This window comes from Cervus canadensis, chromosome 13 (assembly GCF_019320065.1).
Source record: "Cervus canadensis isolate Bull #8, Minnesota chromosome 13, ASM1932006v1, whole genome shotgun sequence".
Taxonomy (NCBI): domain Eukaryota; kingdom Metazoa; phylum Chordata; class Mammalia; order Artiodactyla; family Cervidae; genus Cervus; species Cervus canadensis.
The window spans coordinates 6,228,292-6,237,922 of record NC_057398.1 but is presented as its reverse complement, the minus strand read 5'-3'; positions in this window follow the sequence as shown (position 1 = coordinate 6,237,922).

The window sequence follows — 9,631 nt, the reverse complement described above, 5'->3', positions numbered from 1 at the left end:
TACCTTAGAATTGTGTGCTATGTGAGGTAGCATATTCTTAAGGAGTGTTTATTTTGAGCAAAAGAAATCCACTTTGGGTAAATTGAGCAAAATAGTGTTTTTGGAAAGATGTTGGGGCTTGACGATATCCATGAGAACCTGAAGAATCAGGCTTGGGAATGGGGTTGAACTGACTCAGTTTTGGGGGCTCAGAAGTAGAAAAGATAGAAATAGTTTTGTAACTGCAACTCTAGTCCAGTGGTGTGCAATCAAACTGAGTAGAATTTTGCCACTATCCGGCTCTCTGATCTTGCTTGAAATACTAGCGAAGGAACATCTAATTGGTCTAGACTGGGTCACAAGGGCACTTCTCGTTCAGGAGTAGGGAGAACCTTTGATTACAGTTTCTTGTCTTCAGTGAGCTGCTCTTGTGTTTTGGCCACACCACACAGCATGTGAAGCCTCAGTCCCCTGACGAGGGGTTGAACTGTGCCTCCTGCGTTGGAAGTGTGGAATCCTAACCATCTGACCACCAGGGAGATCGCCACGGTCATTTATTTATGTGTTTAATTTTCAATCAGAAAGTTTGAAACAGTAAGCCCATAATCAACACAGGGTGAAGACCAGCCGCGGAGAATCAGCTTATATTGACTCACAGAGCTCCTTGGGATCCTTGTTAGAACAGTGAGGCGACCCGAAAGGCAGGCCTCTGCTACTTATGACTGCTCCACTAGATAATATGCACCTCATGCCCTGAAATTACATCACATAGGTGCTCCATGTGGGTTACAGTTCTGTTTTTGTTTGTTTTTAATTTTTATTTTATATTGGAGCTTCAATGATTAAAGATGTGTTAGTTTCAGTTGCATAGCAAAGAGATTCAGTTATACACATATATGTATCTATTCTTTTCTATATTCTTTCCCCATTTAGGTTGTTACAGAATATTGAGCAGAGTTCCCTGTGCTATACAGTAGGTCCTTGTGGGTTATCTATTTTAAACACAGCAGCGTGTGCGTGAGGTATTCTAATACCTCTTCACTGGAAGTGCTATTCTAACGAAGAAAAATGGTTGGAAGAGAAAACTAACGCATGTGTTCTAAAACAAAAATGTCTTTTCTCCAGCTTTTCTGAAGTGTAGTTGACAAACTGTAATGTTTAACAAGTACAATATGATGTGTGTACACTGAGAAAGAATTCTCATAATTGAATTAAATAATGCATTCATCACCTTAAATATTAGTCACTTAGTCATGTCTGACTCTTTAGGACCCCATGGACTGTAGCCCACCAGGCTCCTCTGTCCATGGAATTCTCCAGGCAAGGATACTGGAGTGCATTGCCATTCCCTTCTCCAGGGGATCTGCCCGACCCAGGGATCAAACCTGGATCTCCCACACAGTAGGGAGATTCTTCACCATTGAGCTACAAGGGAAGCCCATTACCTTACATATTTACTTTGAGTGCATGTCTGTGTGTGTCTGTGTGTGTGAGCACTTAAGTTCTACTCTCTTCACAAATTTGATTTGTCCAAAAGCATTATCAACTCTAGTCACTATTAAACAAAAATGTCTTCTCTATAAGGAGTAATGCAAGGTACTCTGTGTATGGTTTTTATCCTCACCTTCCCACTTCGTTGGCAATTGGATGATCCACAGTAGATGGAGTTGACTTAGGATGCTGCATAATGTTCTAGTATTTTGATACTAGCCAGGGATTTTTAAGTGTCAGAAGCCCAGATATTAGTGGTTTTCCATCTCCCTAGAATGAGAACATGATTCACCCACAAAGGGGGTTTGGATGCCGTTCCTTCAAGAGGAATCGAAGGATTCCTAAAGATGCGGTTTCTCAAAGCTAGGGCCCATAGAATTACCTAAGTTAGAGTAACTCTACCTAGTGAATTATTTTAGAGATCTCCAGGGACATGTGGCCACTTACATCATTGTTTCCAAGGATATTGAAGATCTTGATGATCTACATTTGGAATCACTTTTCTGTTCTCTTAAATATGTATCTTTTGATAGCTATTTTCAGAATAACCATTGCCAAACACACACACACACACACACCCCAAAACAACCTGTACCCTTTTTTAAAATTCTCTGCTAACTACAAACTAAATCTACAAATATCGTTTGGCAAGCCGGAGTCATCACAATATGATAGTTTCACCGTTTCTCCTGGAGTGACAGGGAAAATTCATGCTGTGGGCACATTTTCTTGACAAATGTACTCTGACACTCTCCTTTTAGCGCCCCCCCCAACTTCTGGTTTACCCTAATTTTTGTATTTGCTAAACCACAGTTCAATTTTATGCTTAGACACTTTTGTGCTTTAAGGAGAACTTTCTAATTATGGCCTTTTAAATTCCAACAACCTGTATTCTAATATTAACATTTTAAAATAGAGTAATTCTTCATTTTCCCCCATTGTAATTCAGATAACAGTGCGGGGTGGACACTCCCTATAGCATACCATACATTTACCCCATTTCAACTTGTGACCAAATTCACCACATCACCTCTAGAGTTCTTCATTCAATTATCAGGACTCTACTGCATTTATGATTGATTTGATGGGGAACTCAGGGCCCATCAGAGCTACAGGGTCTGTATCTCCAGCTTTCTTTTTCCTTCTTAAATCAAAAAAAGACTTTGGTTTGTCACAGCCTGACCCATCTATTCAGAAGTTTGTTCCATTAACTCTTTTAATAGTCTCTTCTCCAGGGCTCTGATGAGATTAAAGTCATTTCCACCCTAGAGGCTCGAGGGCTGCTGCCTTTCACCATAATTCACTGGCTCCAGCTAATGGGCAGGGGAGGGAGGGATGAGTGGGGGTTATTGCAAGGCTAGGCCATGCTTTCTAGACTGCGGGGTTATTGAAGAGGTGAAATAGTGCATTTTTGTTGTTTCTTCTTAGATCTTGGTTAATATTTACTTTTGTCTCTCCTGTCCCAGAATGTAGGAAGAGAGGCCTCCATCATAGTCTATATAAGATATGCTGTGCTGTGCTTGATCATTCAGTAGTGTCCGACTCTCTGTGACCCCATGGACTGTAGCCCACCAGGCTCCTCTGTCCTTGGGATTCTCCAGGCAAGAATACTGGGGTGGGTTGTTATGTCCTTCTCCAGGGGATCTTCCCAACCCTGGGATCGAACCCAGGTCTCCTGCATTGCAGGCAGACACTTTACCATATGAGCCACCATGGAAGCCCATAAGACAGGCTAGGAGAGATTTAATCTTCCCATATTCTTTTCTATAACTTTGACAGAGGCCTGAACTTCCACAACTAGTCATTCATTCCCTCAATTTAAAGTTATCTAAAATTTTTAGTCCAATACAGTGTACCGAATTTTATGAGCCATTTTTGTTTTTGTTGTTTAGTTGCTTAGTCATGTCTGACTCTTTGCAAACCCTTGGACTATAGAATGTCAGGCTTCACTGTCCATTGCTATTTCCCGGAGTTTGCTCAGATTCATGTCCACGGAGTCAGTGATGCTGTCTACTTATCTCATCCTGTGCCACCCCCTTTTCCTGTTGCCTCCAATCTTTCCCAGCATCAGGGTCTTTTCCAGTGAGTCAGCTCTTTGCAATAGGTGGACCAAGTCCTGGAGATTCAGCTTCAGCATCTGTCCTTCCAATGAATATTCAGGACTGATTTCCTTTAGGGTTGACAGGTTCGATTTCCTTGATGTCCAAGGGACTCTCAAGAGTCTTCTCCAGTACCACGATTCAAAGTCATCAGTTCTTCAGTGCTCAGCCTTCTTTTTGATCCAGCTCTCACATCTATACATGACTACTGGAAAAACCATAGTTTGACTATAAGGACCCTTGTTGGCAAAGTGACAACTCTGCTTTTTAGTATGCTGTCTAGGTTTGTCATAGCTTTTCTTCCAAGGAGCAAGTATCTTTGAATTTCATGACTGCAGTCATGGTCTCCAGTGATTTTGGAGCCCCCCAAAATAGTCTGTCACTGCTTCTACTTTCTCCCCATCTATTTGCCATGAACTAATGGGACCAGATGTATGATCTCAGTTTTCTGAGTGCCACATTTTAAGCCAGCTTTTTCAGTCTCCTCTCTCACCTTCATCCAGAGGCTCTTTAGTTCTTCTTCACTTTCTGTCATTAGAGTGGTATCATCTGCATATCTGAGGTTGTTGATATTTCTCTAGGACATCTTGATTCCAGCTTGTGACTCATCCAGCCTGGCATTTCACATGATGTACTCTGCATATAAGTTACATAAATAGGATGACAATATACAGCCTTGTCATAATCCTTTCCCAATTTTGAACCAGCCAGTTGTTCCATGTATGAGTCATTAGAATTTAATTAAAAATTCTATTTTACACTTACTGGATAGCAGACCTTGAGCCAGAAAGATGAGAAGAGTCAAAGACTACTAGGTTTCTGAGTTAGTGTAGAGGTAGCGGTGTGTTGGAAAAGCCAAGGAGTTGACCATGGTAGTTTTTACCAAACTCAATTGTATATAACTCCTGGGTCAGGAAGATCCCCTGGAGAAGGGAATGGCAACCCACTCCAGTATTATTGCCTGAAGAAGTCCACAGACAGAGGAGCCTGGTGGACTGCAGTCCATGGGGTAACAAGGAGTCAGACATGACTGAATGACTAACATACACACACACACACACACACACACACACACAAACCTATGCTATTTAATACAGAGCTGGTCACTCTCTATTCCCTACATTCAAATATTGCTCTGGATTCCTAAAACCATGGATACTATTTTCTAGTTCTTCGAATTAAAGTTTATCAATCACTGTAGTCAAAATGTGTCCTAGTCTTTTTTTGACATAATTGTGCACCTTATTTAATCTCTTTTTCTGGCACAATTGGTAAGGAAATTTCAGAAAAGATTTCCAAAGGAGAAGCCGTATGCGCTGCCAGTCCACAAATAACATCAGAAATGCCAAGGAGTTACAATCCAAATGAAGTAAACTTCGTTTCCATCCACGAGACAGTCACTAGTTGAGGACTCACCCTTCTGGCATAAGAAACTGGAAATCTCAAAAAATACATGAAGCAGCTGTAAAAAGCAGTAAGGAAAACAAATGAGGTGAGCTCTAAAACAATTTTTGGAACACAATGCAGAGATGGGAACACATTCAGAGCACACTTGTTTTGCTAGGTTTCCAGCAATCAGAGTTTGGTGAGGATAAGGAGGTTTAATTTGTTGGACAGAGCACCTGAGAGGAGGGATTACACGGATTAAGGACTTTAGAAACCAGCATGGAAGTTCCTTTGAACAGGTTGCTGAATTTTAAGTTTTACACTTGTTGGGTAAGATAAGGCTGAGCAATGCACAAATGTCGTTAAAAAAGAAAAAAAAAAAAAAAAGCTGAGAGCTGCATGCTGAATAATTCCCAGAGAGAATTGGATATGCTCAAGTTCCAATCAGTCAGATTAGACAGAACTCAGAAAGTTCACACTTTAATAGTAGAGGTAAAATAGATAGAGACTTGAAGGTGTTCTAGGCGTACCTTAACAACATGTATAGTTCTAAGGGGGACTCCATATAATTTAACTGCCTGCCCAAACCAAACTCAACATTCTTCCAAAGAAAGCAACCAAATTCAGTGTTCGAAAATGTAACATTTACAATGTCAATCATCCAATTGAAAAACAAACAAATAAACAAACACACCAGGGAATTATATGTGACCCATAATTAAGAGAAAAATCAAATAATAGATGTAGATCTGAAAATGAAAGAAAGGATAGATCTAAATATAAATACTAAAGCTATAAAACCTATCAGAAAAATGCATAGAAAACATTTGTCTTTGGGGATAGACAAATATTTTTTAGACAAGGTAAAAAAAATACTGGAAACATAACAATGGCGATTTGTATTTCATCAAAATTTTGAGTTCCTGCTCTTTGATCCCTTTGATAGACACCACTCATAAACTTCAGAGACAAGCCTTGCAATGGGAAATCAGGTTTATAGCACATTTGGCAAGGGATTTATCTCCAGGATAAATAAATAAATAAAACTCTCACAACTCAATAATTTTAAAAGCATAAGTTTTTAAAATAGGCAAAATGCTTGAACAAACATTTCACAAAGGAAGGTATAGTAATGGTCAACAAACACACAGAGAGATGCTCAACATTATTTGACTTCAGGCAAATACAAGTTTAAACTCCAAGGTTACCACCATATACCTACTAAAGTTGAAAAAAGTGACAAGTTTTTTTTTTTTTTTAAGTGACAAGTTTTGATGAGAATTTACAACAACTGAACTCCTACATATTAGTTTAGGAATATAAAATTGTTGAGCCACTTTGAAAAATACTTAACAATCTCTTATAAAACTAAATATATACTCACTATATAACTCTTCAATTGTACAAGAGGCATTTATTCAAGAGAAATGGAAACATTTGTTCACACAAGATCTTGTAAAAGAATATTCATAGCATCTTTACTTATAATAGCCAAATACTGAAAATTAACAAGTGAATAGATAAACAGATTATAGTAGGCTTATTCAATGGAGTATGGATCAGTAATAAAACTGAATGAGCTATTGAACATGGAACAACATGGACAAATTTTAAAAGCATTGTACTGAAAGAGACAGGTTATATACAAAAGAATAAATACCATGTGATTCAATTTAGATGAAATTCTTAAACAGGCAAAATGCATCTATAGTGACAGAAAGCAAATCAGCGGTTTTCTGCATCATGGTTGAGGGCGCATTGACAACAAAAGGGAACAAGGGAAATTTTGAAAACTATGGAAATATGATGTATCTTGATTGGCATGGTGATTACACTGATCTATATATTTGTCAAAACTCATTGAATCATATGCTTTAAATTGATGCTTTTTATTGTTGCTAAATTATATATCACTAATGTTGATTTTTAAATTAACAAGAAAAAAGCAAGGAGTGGGGTTGTCTAAAAAAAAACAGTTTATTCTCAAGTTTGCTACTGCTAAGTCACTTCAGTCGTGTCTGACTCTGTGCAATCCCATCCCTGAGATTCTCCAAGCAAGAACACTGGAGTGGGTTGCCATTTCCTTCTCCAATGCATAAAAGTGAAAAGTGAAAGTGAAGTTGCTTAGTCATGTCTGATTCTTCGCGACCCCATGGACTGCAGCCTACCAGGCTACTCCGTCCATGGGATTTTCCAGGCGAGAGTACTGGAGTGGGGTGCCATTGCCTTCTCCGATTCTCAAGTTTAGCTTGTCCTTAATTTGTGGGACTTGTGAATACAATAGAAACAGAAGTTCCTATATGCTTAAAGACTTATGAAGCATCATATCTAGGTACTAAAACTTACATAAGTTATGTTCTTAACCTGCTACCTTTACTCTAATACATTTATTGCAACCTGGAAGCCAAACCTGAATGCAATGTTCTTGGCACCCTCAGACTCTGGGACATTGTTATATGGACTTCTAGCCAGTTGTCTTTCTACCTACCTGTGTTTCACATAATCATAAGGATATCTCAGCTTTTATGTCCAGGTTCCGTCCACATAGCTCGTAAACACCTTTGGGGCATCCTTGTGGAGGCTCACACTGAAAATGGAGAGATAAGCCCGAGGGCAAGGCACACACAGGCTCTGCATGTCAGCCTGGGGTGACTGGGTTCACAAATTAGCGTCTTAGGAGCATGTTGATCTGGAGGGGCCGTGGGATCCAGTTGAGCACTCATCCTGACACCAGGCATGCCTTGTGAGGAGGTGGTGCTTAGATGACAGACAAGACCTTGAATGCAGGGTTCCAGCCTGATCTGAGAACAGTTCAAAGGGCAGGCATCTCACATAGTTTTGCTAGGAAACTGTCACTAGACTTCCCCTTCCTCATTCTCAAAATAAGGGAGAGGAGAAGCAGTGGCAGAGGAAATAAGCCTCATCTAAGCCCTGTATAACTGATGCTTAAAATATCAAACCAGAGGAGGTAGCAAGTTCGGCCTAGGAAAGAATAGGTACATTTATTTAGAGCAAGAGACTGTTCCAGATATTTGTGAGGGGCAGCATGTAGCCTTTTCTGGTTTTTAGTTCAGTATCTAAAACTGTGCGGATGCTAAAGCAACTATGTCAAGCTTTACGAATTTAGGAATCTTTTTAGTACATGAAAAAGAATTCTTCTTTCCAATCCTCCTTTTGCCTTCCATCAACTCTTCCTTCCTCCCTCCTTCCTTCTTTAAGCATGATTTGAACCTATAATTGGCACAGGTCTTTATAGTAATAGCTGAGGAAAATAATATAACCCTTGGTGGTACCTGTTCTTCACAGAAACCACAAAACAGTGGAGTGAAGTGTTAACATATGAAAAATAAGATGAAGCATATTATGATGCAATATGTTATGGGCTACAAAGTCTGGGGAGAGAGCTTAGTGTGAGTCAGCATAGGTAGAAAATACTCTGATATGTAAGTTGATCAGTAAATGGAGTGAGGAAAGTTGAGTAAGGACTAGGGAGTTGGAGGCAAGAGACACCTCCAGGAGGAAATGACATCAGCAAAGATGTGATTCTGGGAGCAAACTTGGTAGGTTTTAGGGAAGTAGATGAATCAGGCAGCTCGGCAATAGGTGAATACACAAGTCAAAGAAAGTTTTAGGTTATAAAACTAGAAACTTGAATATGAACTTTGAAAGTCAAGTTGGGGAAAGATTATAGAAAACATGTCCCTATATTAAGTATACAATCACTAACAATTAAAACATCTGGTAGCACCTGAAAGTTTATAAAATCTTGTTCTTATGCATTATTTAAGCTGGTCTTTATGAACTTTGCAGAAAAATCTGTAAAAGAGAAAAAAAAGTTTTAAAGAAGAAAATAACTTGTATAGAGCTATGTATGGTGGAATTAAGATTCAAGCCAGAGTCTCTTGGCTTTATGACTTAAATTCTTACATTAAATTAAACACTACCTCCTAAATTAAGCATCTCCTGATTCCCCTCATGAACATCAGTTTCATCTTTAATAGGGCACTTCTTCTGTGTATTCATTCTGTTTCCTCCACTGGTTTGTAACTCTCCTGATGTTTGGAATCATATCTTCCACTTCTTTTCTGTCTTACATAGTGCTGGACTCCTAGAGGATATTCATACATTAATTATTAATGAATGAAAGAAATAATGAGTGCCCAAAGTAATGAGCTGATATATGAGAAGGACCTGGAACAAACTGCACATTACTATCTGGTAAACTATTCAGACATGCCAGTGCCTATGATTCAGAGATTTTTAAAATTTTTCTGGGGTCGGATTGAGACACTGCTATTTCTTACTTGCTATTGTGTTTCTCTACACATGGCAGAGGTTAGCATCTAGGCTTTCTAGTACATGTGTTTGAGGGGAGCTGGGGACCTTCCTCAGATGGAAATATGAACAATTCAATTCTTTCAGGACAGAAGTAGAGTATATATAATTTCAGTAAATGAAACAAAAGTAGCCAAGGCTTCTGTAGTTACAGGTCTCAGATCTTTGGATGAGTGTGCTTATGACGGGTCTGGAAAATAAAAGAGGGATGATCTTTTTTCCCCTCTTGTCTTTGTAATATTTCCAGGAATGTGCCATTAGATAACAGCATACATCATTTAGCAGAGAGCACTAACCAACAGTGTAGTGAGAGGCTGCTATCTGGCCTGTCTGGGCGGTGT